Source organism: Ptiloglossa arizonensis, unplaced genomic scaffold (genome assembly GCF_051014685.1).
Source record: "Ptiloglossa arizonensis isolate GNS036 unplaced genomic scaffold, iyPtiAriz1_principal scaffold0111, whole genome shotgun sequence".
Taxonomy (NCBI): Eukaryota; Metazoa; Arthropoda; class Insecta; order Hymenoptera; family Colletidae; genus Ptiloglossa; species Ptiloglossa arizonensis.
This window is the reverse complement of record NW_027478481.1, coordinates 919,231-941,530: the sequence shown is the minus strand read 5'-3', so window position 1 is coordinate 941,530 and position 22,300 is coordinate 919,231.

The following is a 22,300-nucleotide window of genomic DNA, read 5'->3' as shown; positions in this document are numbered from 1 at the left end:
TTATACGTTATACGTTATACGTTATACGTTATACGTTATACGTTATACGTTATCCGTTATACGTTATACGTTATACGTTATACGTTATACGTTATACGTGATACGTTATAGGTTATACGTTATACGTTATACGTTATACGTTATACGTTATACGTTATACGTTATACGTTATACGTTATACGTTATACGTAATACATTATCGTTATACGTTATACGTTATACGTTATACGTTATACGTTATACGTTATACGTTATACGTTATACGTTATACGTTATACGTTATACGTTATACGTTATACGTTATGCGTTATACGTTATACGTTATACGTTATACGTTATACGTTATACGTTATACGTTATACGTTATACGTTATACGTTATACGTTATACGTTATACGTTATACGTTATACGTTATACGTTATACGTTATACGTTATGCGTTATACGTTATACGTTATACGTTATACGTTATACGTTATACGTTATACGTTATACGTTATACGTTATACGTTATACGTTATACGTTATACGTTATACGTTATACGTTATAGGCTATACGTTATACGTTATACGTTATACGTTATAGGTCATACCTTATACGTTATACGTTATACGTTATACGTTATACGTTATACGTTATACGTTATACGTTATACGTTATACGTTATACGTTATGCGTTATACGTTATACGTTATACGTTATACGTTATACTTTATACGTTATACGTTATACGTTATACGTTATACCCTGTACGCTATTCGTTATACGTTATACGTTATACGTTATACGTTATAGGTCACACCTTATACGTGATACGTCATACGTTAGACGTTATGCGTTATACGTTATACGTTATACGTTATACGTTATACGTTATACGTTATACGTTATACGTTATACGTTATACGTTATACGTTATACGTTATACGTGATACGTTATAGGTTATACGTTATACGTTATACGTTATACGTTATACGTTATACGTTATACTTTATACGTTATACGTTATACGTTATACGTTATACCCTGTACGCTATTCGTTATACGTTATACGTTATACGTTATACGTTATAGGTCACACCTTATACGTTATACGTTATACGTTATACGTTATACGTTATACGTTATACGTTATACGTTACACGTTATACGTTATACGTTATACTTTATACGTTATACGTTATACGTTATACGTTATACCCTATACGCTATTCGTTATACGTTATACGTTATACGTTATACGTTATAGGTCATACCTTATACGTGATACGTCATACGTTAGACGTTATGCGTTATACGTTATACGTTATACGTTATACGTTATACGTTATACGTTATACGTTATACGTTATACGTTATACGTTATACGTTATACGTTATACGTTATACGTTATACGTTATACGTTATACGTTATACGTTATACGTTATACGTTATACGTTATACGTTATACGTTATAGGTCATACCTTATACGTGATACGTCATACGTTAGACGTTATGCGTTATACGTTATACGTTATACGTTATACGTTATACGTTATACGTTATACGTTATACGTTATACGTTATACGTTATACGTTATACGTTATACGTTATAGGCTATACGTTATACGTTATACGTTATACGTTATAGGTCATACCTTATACGTTATACGTTATACGTTATACGTTATACGTTATACGTTATACGTTATACGTTATACGTTATACGTTATACGTTATACGTTATACGTTATACGTTATACGTTATACGTTATACGTTATACGTTATACGTTATACGTTATACGTTATACGTTATACGTAATACGTTATGCGTCACACGTCATACGTTATACGTTATACGTTATACGTTATACGTTATACGTTATACGTTATACGTCACACGTCATACGTTATACGTTATACGTTATACGTTATACGTTATACGTTATACGTTATACGTTGTAAGTTATACGTTATTCGTTCTACGTTCTTCGTTACACGTTATACGTTACACGTTATGCGTTATACGTTATACGTTATACGTTATAAGTTATAAGTTATGCGTTATACGTTATACGTTATACGTTATACGTTATACGTTATACGTTATACGTTATACGTTATACGTTATACGTTATACGTTATACGTTATACGTTATACGTTATACGTTATACGTTATACGTTATCCGTTATACGTTATACGTTATACGTTATACGTTATACGTGATACGTTATAGGTTATACGTTATACGTTATACGTTATACGTTATACGTTATACGTTATACGTTATACGTTATACGTTATACGTTATACGTTATACGTTATACGTTATACGTTATACGTTATACGTTATACGTTATACGTTATACGTTATACGTTATACGTTATACGTTATACGTTATACGTTATACGTTATACGTTATACGTTATACGTTATACGTTATACGTTATACGTTATACGTTATACGTTATACGTTATACGTTATACGTTATACGTTATACGTTATACGTTATACGTTATACGTTATACGTCATACGTTATACGTTATACGTTATACGTTATACGTAATACGTTATCGTTATACGTTATACGTTATGCGTTATACGTTATACGTTATACGTTATACGTTATACGTTATACGTTATACCCTATACGTTATACGTTATACGTTATACGTTATACGTTATACGTTATACGTTATACGTTATACGTTATAGGTTATACGTTATACGTTATACGTTATACGTTATACGTTATACGTTATACGTTATACGTTATACGTTATACGTTATACGTTATACGTTATACGTTATACGATATACGTTATACGTTATACGTTATACGTTATACGTTATACGTTATACGTTATACGTTATACGTTATACGTTATACGTTATACGTTATACGTTATACGTTATACGTTATACGTTATACGTTATACGTTATACGTTATACGTTATACGTTATACGTTATACGTTATACGTTATACGTTATACGTTATACGTTATAAGTTATACGTTATACGTCATACGTTATACTTTATACGGTATACGTTATACGTTATACCCTATACGTTATACGTTATACGTTATACGTTATACGTTATACGTTATACGTTATACGTTATACTTTATACGGTATACGTTATACGTTATACCCTATACGTTATACGTTATACGTTATACGTTATACGTTATACGTTATACGTTATACGTTATACGTTATAGGTTATACGTTATACGTTATACGTTATACGTTATACGTTATACGTTATACGTTATACGTTATACGTTATACGTTATACGTTATACGTTATACGTTATACGTTATACGTTATACGTTATACGTTATACGTTATACGTTATACGTCATACGTTATACGTTATACGTTATACGTTATACGTAATACGTTATCGTTATACGTTATACGTTATACGTTATACGTTATACGTTATACGTTATACGTTATACGTTATACGTTATACGTTATACCCTATACGTTATACGTTATACGTTATACGTTATACGTTATACGTTATACGTTATACGTTATACGTTATACGTTATAGGTTATACGTTATACGTTATACGTTATACGTTATACGTTATACGTTATACGTTATACGTTATACATTATACGTTATACGTTATACGTTATACGTTATACGATATACGTTATACGTTATACGTTATACGTTATACGTTATACGTTATACGTTATACGTTATACGTTATACGTTATACGTTATACGTTATACGTTATACGTTATACGTTATACGTTATACGTTATACGTTATACGTTATACGTTATACGTTATACGTTATACGTTATACATTATAAGTTATACGTTATACGTCATACGTTATACTTTATACGGTATACGTTATACGTTATACCCTATACGTTATACGTTATACGTTATACGTTATACGTTATACGTTATACGTTATACGTTATACTTTATACGGTATACGTTATACGTTATACCCTATACGTTATACGTTATACGTTATACGTTATACGTTATACGTTATACGTTATACGTTATACGTTATAGGTTATACGTTATACGTTATACGTTATACGTTATACGTTATACGTTATACGTTATACGTTATACGTTATACGTTATACGTTATACGTTATACGTTATACGTTATACGTTATACGTTATACGATATACGTTATACGTTATACGTTATACGTTATACGTTATACGTTATACGTTATACGTTATACGTTATACGTTATACGTTATACGTTATACGTTATACGTTATACGTTATACGTTATACGTTATACGTTATACGTTATACGTTATACGTCATACGTTATACGTTATACGTTATACGTTATACGTAATACGTTATCGTTATACGTTATACGTTATACGTTATGCGTTATACGTTATACGTTATACGTTATACGTTATACGTTATACGTTATACCCTATACGTTATACGTTATACGTTATACGTTATACGTTATACGTTATACGTTATACGTTATACGTTATAGGTTATACGTTATACGTTATACGTTATACGTTATACGTTATACGTTATACGTTATACGTTATACGTTATACGTTATACGTTATACGTTATACGTTATACGATATACGTTATACGTTATACGTTATACGTTATACGTTATACGTTATACGTTATACGTTATACGTTATACGTTATACGTTATACGTTATACGTTATACGTTATACGTTATACGTTATACGTTATACGTTATACGTTATACGTTATACGTTATACGTTATACGTTATACGTTATAAGTTATACGTTATACGTCATACGTTATACTTTATACGGTATACGTTATACGTTATACCCTATACGTTATACGTTATACGTTATACGTTATACGTTATACGTTATACGTTATACGTTATACTTTATACGGTATACGTTATACGTTATACCCTATACGTTATACGTTATACGTTATACGTTATACGTTATACGTTATACGTTATACGTTATACGTTATACGTTATAGGTTATACGTTATACGTTATACGTTATACGTTATACGTTATACGTTATACGTTATACGTTATACGTTATACGTTATACGTTATACGTTATACGTTATACGTTATACGTTATACGTTATACGTTATACGTTATACGTTATACGTCATACGTTATACGTTATACGTTATACGTTATACGTAATACGTTATCGTTATACGTTATACGTTATACGTTATACGTTATACGTTATACGTTATACGTTATACGTTATACGTTATACCCTATACGTTATACGTTATACGTTATACGTTATACGTTATACGTTATACGTTATACGTTATACGTTATAGGTTATACGTTATACGTTATACGTTATACGTTATACGTTATACGTTATACGTTATACGTTATACGTTATACGTTATACGTTATACGTTATACGTTATACGATATACGTTATACGTTATACGTTATACGTTATACGTTATACGTTATACGTTATACGTTATACGTTATACGTTATACGTTATACGTTATACGTTATACGTTATACGTTATACGTTATACGTTATACGTTATACGTTATACGTTATACGTTATACGTTATACATTATAAGTTATACGTTATACGTCATACGTTATACTTTATACGGTATACGTTATACGTTATACCCTATACGTTATACGTTATACGTTATACGTTATACGTTATACGTTATACGTTATACGTTATACTTTATACGGTATACGTTATACGTTATACCCTATACGTTATACGTTATACGTTATACGTTATACGTTATACGTTATACGTTATACGTTATACGTTATAGGTTATACGTTATACGTTATACGTTATACGTTATACGTTATACGTTATACGTTATACGTTATACGTTATACGTTATACGTTATACGTTATACGTTATACGTTATACGTTATACGTTATACGTTATACGTTATACGTTATACGTTATACGTTATACGTTATACGTTATCCGTTATACGTTATACGTTATACGTTATACGTTATACGTTATACGTGATACGTTATAGGTTATACGTTATACGTTATACGTTATACGTTATACGTTATACGTTATACGTTATACGTTATACGTTATACGTTATACGTAATACATTATCGTTATACGTTATACGTTATACGTTATACGTTATACGTTATACGTTATACGTTATACGTTATACGTTATACGTTATACGTTATACGTTATACGTTATGCGTTATACGTTATACGTTATACGTTATACGTTATACGTTATACGTTATACGTTATACGTTATACGTTATACGTTATACGTTATACGTTATACGTTATACGTTATACGTTATACGTTATACGTTATGCGTTATACGTTATACGTTATACGTTATACGTTATACGTTATACGTTATACGTTATACGTTATACGTTATACGTTATACGTTATACGTTATACGTTATACGTTATACGTTATACGTTATAGGCTATACGTTATACGTTATACGTTATACGTTATAGGTCATACCTTATACGTTATACGTTATACGTTATACGTTATACGTTATACGTTATACGTTATACGTTATACGTTATACGTTATACGTTATACGTTATGCGTTATACGTTATACGTTATACGTTATACGTTATACTTTATACGTTATACGTTATACGTTATACGTTATACCCTGTACGCTATTCGTTATACGTTATACGTTATACGTTATACGTTATAGGTCACACCTTATACGTGATACGTCATACGTTAGACGTTATGCGTTATACGTTATACGTTATACGTTATACGTTATACGTTATACGTTATACGTTATACGTTATACGTTATACGTTATACGTTATACGTGATACGTTATAGGTTATACGTTATACGTTATAAGTTATACGTTATACGTTATACTTTATACGTTATACGTTATACGTTATACGTTATACCCTGTACGCTATTCGTTATACGTTATACGTTATACGTTATACGTTATAGGTCACACCTTATACGTGACACGTCATACGTTAGACGTTATGCGTTATACGTTATACGTTATACGTTATACGTTATACGTTATACGTTATACGTTATACGTTATACGTGATACGTTATAGGTTATACGTTATACGTTATACGTTATACGTTATACGTTATACGTTATACGTTATACGTTATACGTTATACGTAATACGTTATGCGTCACACGTCATACGTTATACGTTATACGTTATACGTTATGCGTTATACGTTATACGTTATACGTTATACGTTATACGTTATACGTTATACGTTATACGTTATACGTTATACGTTATACGTTATACGTTATACGTTATACGTTATACGTTATAGGTCACACCTTATACGTGATACGTCATACGTTAGACGTTATGCGTTATACGTTATACGTTATACGTTATACGTTATACGTTATACGTTATACGTTATACGTTATACGTTATACGTTATACGTTATACGTTATACGTTATACGTTATAGGCTATACGTTATACGTTATACGTTATACGTTATAGGTCATACCTTATACGTTATACGTTATACGTTATACGTTATACGTTATACGTTATACGTTATACGTTATACGTTATACGTTATACGTTATACGTTATACGTTATACGTTATACGTTATACGTTATACTTTATACGTTATACGTTATACGTTATACGTTATACCCTGTACGCTATTCGTTATACGTTATACGTTATACGTTATACGTTATAGGTCACACCTTATACGTGACACGTCATACGTTAGACGTTATGCGTTATACGTTATACGTTATACGTTATACGTTATACGTTATACGTTATACGTTATACGTTATACGTTATACGTTATACGTTATACGTTATACGTTATACGTGATACGTTATAGGTTATACGTTATACGTTATACGTTATACGTTATACGTTATACGTTATACGTTATACGTTATACGTTATACGTAATACGTTATGCGTCACACGTCATACGTTATACGTTATACGTTATACGTTATACGTTATACGTTATACGTTATACGTCACACGTCATACGTTATACGTTATACGTTATACGTTATACGTTATACGTTATACGTTATACGTTGTAAGTTATACGTTATTCGTTCTACGTTCTTCGTTACACGTTATACGTTACACGTTATGCGTTATACGTTATACGTTATACGTTATAAGTTATAAGTTATGCGTTATACGTTATACGTTATACGTTATACGTTATACGTTATACGTTATACGTTATACGTTATACGTTATACGTTATACGTTATACGTTATACGTTATACGTTATACGTTATACGTTATCCGTTATACGTTATACGTTATACGTTATACGTTATACGTGATACGTTATAGGTTATACGTTATACGTTATACGTTATACGTTATACGTTATACGTTATACGTTATACGTTATACGTTATACGTTATACGTTATACGTTATACGTTATACGTTATACGTTATACGTTATACGTTATACGTTATACGTTATACGTTATACGTTATACGTTATACGTTATACGTTATACGTTATACGTTATACGTTATACGTTATACGTTATACGTTATACGTTATACGTTATACGTTATACGTTATACGTTATACGTTATACGTTATACGTTATACGTTATACGTTATACGTTATACGTCATACGTTATACGTTATACGTTATACGTTATACGTAATACGTTATCGTTATACGTTATACGTTATACGTTATACGTTATACGTTATACGTTATACGTTATACGTTATACGTTATACCCTATACGTTATACGTTATACGTTATACGTTATACGTTATACGTTATACGTTATACGTTATACGTTATAGGTTATACGTTATACGTTATACGTTATACGTTATACGTTATACGTTATACGTTATACGTTATACGTTATACGTTATACGTTATACGTTATACGTTATACGATATACGTTATACGTTATACGTTATACGTTATACGTTATACGTTATACGTTATACGTTATACGTTATACGTTATACGTTATACGTTATACGTTATACGTTATACGTTATACGTTATACGTTATACGTTATACGTTATACGTTATACGTTATACGTTATACGTTATACATTATAAGTTATACGTTATACGTCATACGTTATACTTTATACGGTATACGTTATACGTTATACCCTATACGTTATACGTTATACGTTATACGTTATACGTTATACGTTATACGTTATACGTTATACGTTATACTTTATACGGTATACGTTATACGTTATACCCTATACGTTATACGTTATACGTTATACGTTATACGTTATACGTTATACGTTATACGTTATACGTTATAGGTTATACGTTATACGTTATACGTTATACGTTATACGTTATACGTTATACGTTATACGTTATACGTTATACGTTATACGTTATACGTTATACGTTATACGTTATACGTTATACGTTATACGTTATACGTTATACGTTATACGTTATACGTTATCCGTTATACGTTATACGTTATACGTTATACGTTATACGTTATACGTGATACGTTATAGGTTATACGTTATACGTTATACGTTATACGTTATACGTTATACGTTATACGTTATACGTTATACGTTATACGTTATACGTAATACATTATCGTTATACGTTATACGTTATACGTTATACGTTATACGTTATACGTTATACGTTATACGTTATACGTTATACGTTATACGTTATACGTTATACGTTATACGTTATGCGTTATACGTTATACGTTATACGTTATACGTTATACGCTATACGTTATACGTTATACGTTATACGTTATACGTTATACGTTATACGTTATACGTTATACGTTATACGTTATACGTTATACGTTATGCGTTATACGTTATACGTTATACGTTATACGTTATACGTTATACGTTATACGTTATACGTTATACGTTATACGTTATGCGTTATACGTTATACGTTATACGTTATACGTTATAGGCTATACGTTATACGTTATACGTTATACGTTATAGGTCATACCTTATACGTTATACGTTATACGTTATACGTTATACGTTATACGTTATACGTTATACGTTATACGTTATACGTTATACGTTATACGTTATGCGTTATACGTTATACGTTATACGTTATACGTTATACTTTATACGTTATACGTTATACGTTATACGTTATACCCTGTACGCTATTCGTTATACGTTATACGTTATACGTTATACGTTATAGGTCACACCTTATACGTGATACGTCATACGTTAGACGTTATGCGTTATACGTTATACGTTATACGTTATACGTTATACGTTATACGTTATACGTTATACGTTATACGTTATACGTTATACGTTATACGTGATACGTTATAGGTTATACGTTATACGTTATACGTTATACGTTATACGTTATACGTTATACGTTATACGTTATACGTTATACGTAATACGTTATGCGTCACACGTCATACGTTATACGTTATACGTTATACGTTATACGTTATACGTTATACGTTATACGTCACACGTCATACGTTATACGTTATACGTTATACGTTATACGTTATACGTTATACGTTATACGTTATACGTTGTAAGTTATACGTTATTCGTTCTACGTTCTTCGTTACACGTTATACGTTACACGGTATGCGTTATACGTTATACGTTATACGTTATAAGTTATAAGATATGCGTTATACGTTATACGTTATACGTTATACGTTATACGTTATACGTTATACGTTATACGTTATACGTTATACGTTATCCGTTATACGTTATACGTTATACGTTATACGTTATACGTTATACGTGATACGTTATAGGTTATACGTTATACGTTATACGTTATACGTTATACGTTATACGTTATACGTTATACGTTATACGTTATACGTTATACGTTATACGTTATACGTTATACGTTATACGTTATACGTTATCGTTATACGTTATACGTTATACGTTATACGTTATACGTTATACGGTATACGTTATACGTTATACCCTATACGTTATACGTTATACGTTATACGTTATACGTTATACGTTATACGTTATACGTTATACGTTATACGTTATACGTTATACGTTATACGTTATACGTTATACGTTATAGGCTATACGTTATACGTTATACGTTATACGTTATACGTTATACGTTATACGTCACACGTCATACGTTATACGTTATACGTTATACGTTATACGTTATACGTTATACGTTATACGTTGTAAGTTATACGTTATTCGTTCTACGTTCTTCGTTACACGTTATACGTTACACGTTATGCGTTATACGTTATACGTTATACGTTATAAGTTATGCGTTATACGTTATACGTTATACGTTATACGTTATACGTTATACGTTATACGTTATACGTTATACGTTATACGTTATACGTTATACGCTATACGTTATACGTTATACGTTATACGTTATACGTTATCCGTTATACGTTATACGTTATACGTTATACGTTATACGTTATACGTGATACGTTATAGGTTATACGTTATACGTTATACGTTATACGTTATACGTTATACGTTATACGTTATACGTTATACGTTATACGTAATACGTTATCGTTATACGTTATACGTTATACGTTATACGTTATACGTTATACGTTATACGTTATACGTTATACGTTATACGTTATACGTTATACGTTATACGTTATGCGTTATACGTTATACGTTATACGTTATACGTTATACGTTATACGTTATACGTTATACGTTATACGTTATACGTTATACGTTATACGTTATACGTTATACGTTATACGTTATACGTTATACGTTATACGTTATACGTTACACGTTATACGTTACACGTTATACGTTATACGTTATACGTTATACGTTACACGTTATACGTTATACGTTATACGTTATACGTTATACGTTATACGATATACCCTATACGTTATACGTTATACGTTATACGTTATACGTTATACGTTATACGTTATACGTTATACGTTATACGTTATACGTTATACGTTATACGTTATACGTTATACGTTATACGTTATACGTTATACGTTATACGTTATACGTTATACGTTATACGTTATACGTTATACGTTATACGTTATACGTTATACGTTATACGTTATACGTTATACGTTACACGTTATACGTTATACGTTATACTTTATACGTTATACGTTATACGTTATACGTTATACCCTATACGCTATTCGTTATACGTTATACGTTATACGTTATACGTTATAGGTCATACCTTATACGTGATACGTCATACGTTAGACGTTATGCGTTATACGTTATACGTTATACGTTATACGTTATACGTTATACGTTATACGTTATACGTTATACGTTATACGTTATACGTTATACGTTATACGTTATACGTTATACGTTATACGTTATACGTTATACGTTATACGTTATACGTTATACGTTATACGTTATACGTTATACGTTATACGTTATAGGTCATACCTTATACGTGATACGTCATACGTTAGACGTTATGCGTTATACGTTATACGTTATACGTTATACGTTATACGTTATACGTTATACGTTATACGTTATACGTTATACGTTATACGTTATACGTTATACGTTATAGGCTATACGTTATACGTTATACGTTATACGTTATAGGTCATACCTTATACGTTATACGTTATACGTTATACGTTATACGTTATACGTTATACGTTATACGTTATACGTTATACGTTATACGTTATACGTTATACGTTATACGTTATACGTTATACGTTATACTTTATACGTTATACGTTATACGTTATACGTTATACCCTGTACGCTATTCGTTATACGTTATACGTTATACGTTATACGTTATAGGTCACACCTTATACGTGACACGTCATACGTTAGACGTTATGCGTTATACGTTATACGTTATACGTTATACGTTATACGTTATACGTTATACGTTATACGTTATACGTTATACGTTATACGTTATACGTTATACGTTATACGTGATACGTTATAGGTTATACGTTATACGTTATACGTTATACGTTATACGTTATACGTTATACGTTATACGTTATACGTTATACGTAATACGTTATGCGTCACACGTCATACGTTATACGTTATACGTTATACGTTATACGTTATACGTTATACGTTATACGTCACACGTCATACGTTATACGTTATACGTTATACGTTATACGTTATACGTTATACGTTATACGTTGTAAGTTATACGTTATTCGTTCTACGTTCTTCGTTACACGTTATACGTTACACGTTATGCGTTATACGTTATACGTTATACGTTATAAGTTATAAGTTATGCGTCATACGTTATACGTTATACGTTATACGTTATACGTTATACGTTATACGTTATACGTTATCCGTTATACGTTATACGTTATACGTTATACGTTATACGTGATACGTTATAGGTTATACGTTATACGTTATACGTTATACGTTATACGTTATACGTTATACGTTATACGTTATACGTTATACGTTATACGTTATACGTTATACGTTATACGTTACACGTTATACGTTATACGTTATACGTTATACGTTATACGTTATACGTTATACGTTATACGTTATACGTTATACGTTATACGTTATACGTTATACGTTATACGTTATACGTTATACGTTATACGTTATACGTTATACGTTATACGTTATACGTTATACGTTATACGTTATACGTTATACGTTATACGTTATACGTTATACGTTATACGTCATACGTTATACGTTATACGTTATACGTTATACGTAATACGTTATCGTTATACGTTATACGTTATGCGTTATACGTTATACGTTATACGTTATACGTTATACGTTATACGTTATCCGTTATACGTTATACGTTATACGTTATACGTTATACGTGATACGTTATAGGTTATACGTTATACGTTATACGTTATACGTTATACGTTATACGTTATACGTTATACGTTATACGTTATACGTTATACGTTATCGTTATACGTTATACGTTATACGTTATACGTTATACGTTATACGTGATACGTTATAGGTTATACGTTATACGTTATACGTTATACGTTATACGTTATACGTTATACGTTATACGTTATACGTAATACGTTATGCGTCACACGTCATACGTTATACGTTATACGTTATACGTTATACGTTATACGTTATACGTTATACGTCACACGTCATACGTTATACGTTATACGTTATACGTTATACGTTATACGTTATACGTTATACGTTGTAAGTTATACGTTATTCGTTCTACGTTCTTCGTTACACGTTATACGTTACACGGTATGCGTTATACGTTATACGTTATACGTTATAAGTTATAAGATATGCGTTATACGTTATACGTTATACGTTATACGTTATACGTTATACGTTATACGTTATACGTTATACGTTATACGTTATACGTTATACGTTATACGTTATACGTTATACGTTATCCGTTATACGTTATACGTTATACGTTATACGTTATACGTGATACGTTATAGGTTATACGTTATACGTTATACGTTATACGTTATACGTTATACGTTATACGTTATACGTTATACGTTATACGTTATACGTTATCGTTATACGTTATACGTTATACGTTATACGTTATACGTTATACGGTATACGTTATACGTTATACCCTATACGTTATACGTTATACGTTATACGTTATACGTTATACGTTATACGATATACGTTATACGTTATACGTTATACGTTATACGTTATACGTTATACGTTATACGTTATAGGCTATACGTTATACGTTATACGTTATACGTTATACGTTATACGTTATACGTCACACGTCATACGTTATACGTTATACGTTATACGTTATACGTTATACGTTATACGTTATACGTTGTAAGTTATACGTTATTCGTTCTACGTTCTTCGTTACACGTTATACGTTACACGTTATGCGTTATACGTTATACGTTATACGTTATAAGTTATGCGTTATACGTTATACGTTATACGTTATACGTTATACGTTATACGTTATACGTTATACGTTATACGTTATACGTTATACGTTATACGCTATACGTTATACGTTATACGTTATACGTTATACGTTATCCGTTATACGTTATACGTCATACGTTATACGTTATACGTTATACGTGATACGTTATAGGTTATACGTTATACGTTATACGTTATACGTTATACGTTATACGTTATACGTTATACGTTATACGTTATACGTAATACGTTATCGTTATACGTTATACGTTATACGTTATACGTTATACGTTATACGTTATACGTTATACGTTATACGTTATACGTTATACGTTATACGTTATACGTTATGCGTTATACGTTATACGTTATACGTTATACGTTATACGTTATACGTTATACGTTATACGTTATACGTTATACGTTATACGTTATACGTTATACGTTATACGTTATACGTTATACGTTATACGTTATACGTTATACGTTACACGTTATACGTTACACGTTATACGTTATACGTTATACGTTATACGTTACACGTTATACGTTATACGTTATACGTTATACGTTATACGTTATACGATATACCCTATACGTTATACGTTATACGTTATACGTTATACGTTATACGTTATACGTTATACGTTATACGTTATACGTTATACGTTATACGTTATACGTTATACGTTATACGTTATACGTTATACGTTATACGTTATACGTTATACGTTATACGTTATACGTTATACGTTATACGTTATACGTTACACGTTATACGTTATACGTTATACTTTATACGTTATACGTTATACGTTATACGTTATACCCTATACGCTATTCGTTATACGTTATACGTTATACGTTATACGTTATAGGTCATACCTTATACGTGATACGTCATACGTTAGACGTTATGCGTTATACGTTATACGTTATACGTTATACGTTATACGTTATACGTTATACGTTATACGTTATACGTTATACGTTATACGTTATACGTTATACGTTATACGTTATACGTTATACGTTATACGTTATACGTTATACGTTATACGTTATAGGCTATACGTTATACGTTATACGTTATACGTTATAGGTCATACCTTATACGTTATACGTTATACGTTATACGTTATACGTTATACGTTATACGTTATACGTTATACGTTATACGTTATACGTTATACGTTATACGTTATACGTTATACGTTATACGTTATACTTTATACGTTATACGTTATACGTTATACGTTATACCCTGTACGCTATTCGTTATACGTTATACGTTATACGTTATACGTTATAGGTCACACCTTATACGTGACACGTCATACGTTAGACGTTATGCGTTATACGTTATACGTTATACGTTATACGTTATACGTTATACGTTATACGTTATACGTTATACGTTATACGTTATACGTTATACGTTATACGTTATACGTGATACGTTATAGGTTATACGTTATACGTTATACGTTATACGTTATACGTTATACGTTATACGTTATACGTTATACGTTATACGTAATACGTTATGCGTCACACGTCATACGTTATACGTTATACGTTATACGTTATACGTTATACGTTATACGTTATACGTCACACGTCATACGTTATACGTTATACGTTATACGTTATACGTTATACGTTATACGTTATACGTTGTAAGTTATACGTTATTCGTTCTACGTTCTTCGTTACACTTTATACGTTACACGTTATGCGTTATACGTTATACGTTATACGTTATAAGTTATAAGTTATGCGTTATACGTTATACGTTATACGTTATACGTTATACGTTATACGTTATACGTTATACGTTATCCGTTATACGTTATACGTTATACGTTATACGTTATACGTGATACGTTATAGGTTATACGTTATACGTTATACGTTATACGTTATACGTTATACGTTATACGTTATACGTTATACGTTATACGTTATACGTTATACGTTATACGTTATACGTTACACGTTATACGTTATACGTTATACGTTATACGTTATACGTTATACGTTATACGTTATACGTTATACGTTATACGTTATACGTTATACGTTATACGTTATACGTTATACGTTATACGTTATACGTTATACGTTATACGTTATACGTTATACGTTATACGTTATACGTTATACGTTATACGTCATACGTTATACGTTATACGTTATACGTTATACGTAATACGTTATCGTTATGCGTTATACGTTATACGTTATACGTTATACGTTATACGTTATACGTTATACCCTATACGTTATACGTTATACGTTATACGTTATACGTTATACGTTATACGTTATACGTTATACGTTATAGGTTATACGTTATACGTTATACGTTATACGTTATACGTTATACGTTATACGTTATACGTTATACGTTGTAAGTTATACGTTATTCGTTCTACGTTCTTCGTTACACGTTATACGTTACACGGTATGCGTTATACGTTATACGTTATACGTTATAAGTTATAAGATATGCGTTATACGTTATACGTTATACGTTATACGTTATACGTTATACGTTATACGTTATACGTTATACGTTATACGTTATACGTTATACGTTATACGTTATACGTTATACGTTATCCGTTATACGTTATACGTTATACGTTATACGTTATACGTGATACGTTATAGGTTATACGTTATACGTTATACGTTATACGTTATACGTTATACGTTATACGTTATACGTTATACGTTATACGTTATACGTTATCGTTATACGTTATACGTTATACGTTATACGTTATACGTTATACGGTATACGTTATACGTTATACCCTATACGTTATACGTTATACGTTATACGTTATACGTTATACGTTATACGATATACGTTATACGTTATACGTTATACGTTATACGTTATACGTTATACGTTATACGTTATAGGCTATACGTTATACGTTATACGTTATACGTTATACGTTATACGTTATACGTCACACGTCATACGTTATACGTTATACGTTATACGTTATACGTTATACGTTATCGTTATACGTTATACGTTATACGTTATACGTTATACGTTATACGTTATACGTTATACGTTATACGTTATACCCTATACGTTATACGTTATACGTTATACGTTATACGTTATACGTTATACGTTATACGTTATACGTTATAGGTTATACGTTATACGTTATACGTTATACGTTATACGTTATACGTTATACGTTATACGTTATACGTTATACGTTATACGTTATACGTTATACGTTATACGATATACGTTATACGTTATACGTTATACGTTATACGTTATACGTTATACGTTATACGTTATACGTTATACGTTATACGTTATACGTTATACGTTATACGTTATACGTTATACGTTATACGTTATACGTTATACGTTATACGTTATACGTTATACGTTATACGTTATAAGTTATACGTTATACTTCATACGTTATACTTTATACGGTATACGTTATACGTTATACCCTATACGTTATACGTTATACGTTATACGTTATACGTTATACGTTATACGTTATACGTTATACTTTATACGGTATACGTTATACGTTATACCCTATACGTTATACGTTATACGTTATACGTTATACGTTATACGTTATACGTTATACGTTATACGTTATAGGTTATACGTTATACGTTATACGTTATACGTTATACGTTATACGTTATACGTTATACGTTATACGTTATACGTTATACGTTATACGTTATACGTTATACGTTATACGTTATACGTTATACGTTATACGTTATACGTTATACGTAATATGTAATACGTCATACGTTTTACGTTATACGTTATACGTTATACGTTATACGTTATACGTTGTACGTTATACTTTATACGGAATACGTTATACGTTATACGTTATACGTTATACGTTATACGTTATACGTTATACGTTATACGTTATACGTTATACGTTATACGTTATACGTTATACGTTATACGTTATACGTTATACGTTATACGTTATACGTTATACGTTATACGTTATACCTTATACGTTATACGTTATACGTTATATGTTATACGTTATACGTTGTACGTTATAGGTTATACTATACACGTTGTACGTTATACGTTATACGTTATACGCTATACGTTATACGTTCTACGTTATACGTTATACGTTATACGTCATACGTTATACGTTATACGTTATACGTTATACGTTATACGTTATACGTTATACGTTATACGTTATACGTTATACGTTATACGTTATACGTTATACGTTATACGTTATACGTTATACGTTATACGTTATACGTTATACGTTATACGTTATACGTTATACGTTATACGTAATATGTAATACGTCATACGTTTTACGTTATACGTTATACGTTATACGTTATACGTTATACGTTGTACGTTATACTTTATACGGTATACGTTATACGTTATACGTTATACGTTATACGTTATACGTTATACGTTATACGTTATACGTTATACGTTATACGTTATACGTTATACGTTATACGTTATACGTTATACGTTATACCTTATACGTTATACGTTATATGTTATACGTTATACGTTGTACGTTATAGGTTATACTATACACGTTGTACGTTATACGTTATACGTTATACGTTATACGTTATACGTTCTACGTTATACGTTATACGTTATACGTCATACGTTATACGTTATACGTTATACGTTATACGTTATACGTTATACGTTATACGTTATACGTTATACGTTATACGTTATACGTTATACGTTATACGTTATACGTTATACGTTATACGTTATACGTTATACGTTATACGTTATACGTTATACGTTATACGTTATACGTTATACCTTATACGTTATACGTTATACGTTATACGTTATACGTTATAGGTTATACGTTATACGTGATACGTCATACGTTATACGTTATACGTTATACGTTATACGTTATACGTTATACGTTATACGTTACACGTTATACGTTATACGTTATACGTTATACGTTATACGTTGTACGTTATACTTTATACGGAATACGTTATACGTTATACGTTATACGTTATACGTTATACGTTATACGTTATACGTTATACGTTATACGTTATACGTTATACGTTATACGTTATACGTTATACGTTATACGTTATACGTTATACGTTATACGTTATACGTTATACGTTATACCTTATACGTTATACGTTATATGTTATACGTTATACGTTGTACGTTATAGGTTATACTATACACGTTGTACGTTATACGTTATACGTTATACGCTATACGTTATACGTTCTACGTTATACGTTATACGTTATACGTCATACGTTATACGTTATAGGTTATACGTTATACGTTATACGTTATACGTTATACGTTATACGTTATACGTTATACGTTATACGTTATACGTTATACGTTATACGTTATACGTTATACGTTATACGTTATACGTTATACGTTATACGTTATACGTTATACGTTATACGTAATATGTAATACGTCATACGTTTTACGTTATACGTTATACGTTATACGTTATACGTTATACGTTGTACGTTATACTTTATACGGAATACGTTATACGTTATACGTTATACGTTATACGTTATACGTTATACGTTATACGTTATACGTTATACGTTATACGTTATACGTTATACGTTATACGTTATACGTTATACGTTATACGTTATACGTTATACGTTATACGTTATACGTTATACCTTATACGTTATACGTTATATGTTATACGTTATACGTTGTACGTTATAGGTTATACTATACACGTTGTACGTTATACGTTATACGTTATACGCTATACGTTATACGTTCTACGTTATACGTTATACGTTATACGTCATACGTTATACGTTATACGTTATACGTTATACGTTATACGTTATACGTTATACGTTATACGTTATACGTTATACGTTATACGTTATACGTTATACGTTATACGTTATACGTTATACGTTATACGTTATACGTTATACGTTATACGTTATACGTTATACGTTATACGTAATATGTAATACGTCATACGTTTTACGTTATACGTTATACGTTATACGTTATACGTTATACGTTGTACGTTATACTTTATACGGTATACGTTATACGTTATACGTTATACGTTATACGTTATACGTTATACGTTATACGTTATACGTTATACGTTATACGTTATACGTTATACGTTATACGTTATACGTTATACGTTATACCTTATACGTTATACGTTATATGTTATACGTTATACGTTGTACGTTATAGGTTATACTATACACGTTGTACGTTATACGTTATACGTTATACGTTATACGTTATACGTTCTACGTTATACGTTATACGTTATACGTCATACGTTATACGTTATACGTTATACGTTATACGTTATACGTTATACGTTATACGTTATACGTTATACGTTATACGTTATACGTTATACGTTATACGTTATACGTTATACGTTATACGTTATACGTTATACGTTATACGTTATACGTTATACGTTATACGTTATACCTTATACGTTATACGTTATACGTTATACGTTATACGTTATAGGTTATACGTTATACGTGATACGTCATACGTTATACGTTATACGTTATACGTTATACGTTATACGTTATACGTTATACGTTATACGTTACACGTTATACGTTATACGTTATACGTTATACGTTATACGTTATACGTTATACGTTATACGTTATACTTTATACGGTATACGTTATACGTTATACCCTATACGTTATACGTTATACGTTATACGTTATACGTTATACGTTATACGTTATACGTTATACGTTATACGTTATACGTTATACGTTATACGTTATACGTTATACGTTATACGTTATAGGCTATACGTTATACGTTATACGTTATACGTTATACGTTATACGTTATACGTCACACGTCATACGCTATACGTTATACGTTATACGTTATACGTTATACGTTATACGTTATACGTTGTAAGTTATACGTTATTCGTTCTACGTTCTTCGTTACACGTTATACGTTACACGTTATACGTTATACGTTATACGTTATACGTTATAAGTTATGCGTTATACGTTATACGTTATACGTTATACGTTATACGTTATACGTTATACGTTATACGTTATACGTTATACGTTATACGTTATACGTTATACGTTATACGTTATACGTTATACGTTATACGTTATACGTTATCCGTTATACGTTATACGTTATACGTTACACGTTATACGTTATACGTGATACGT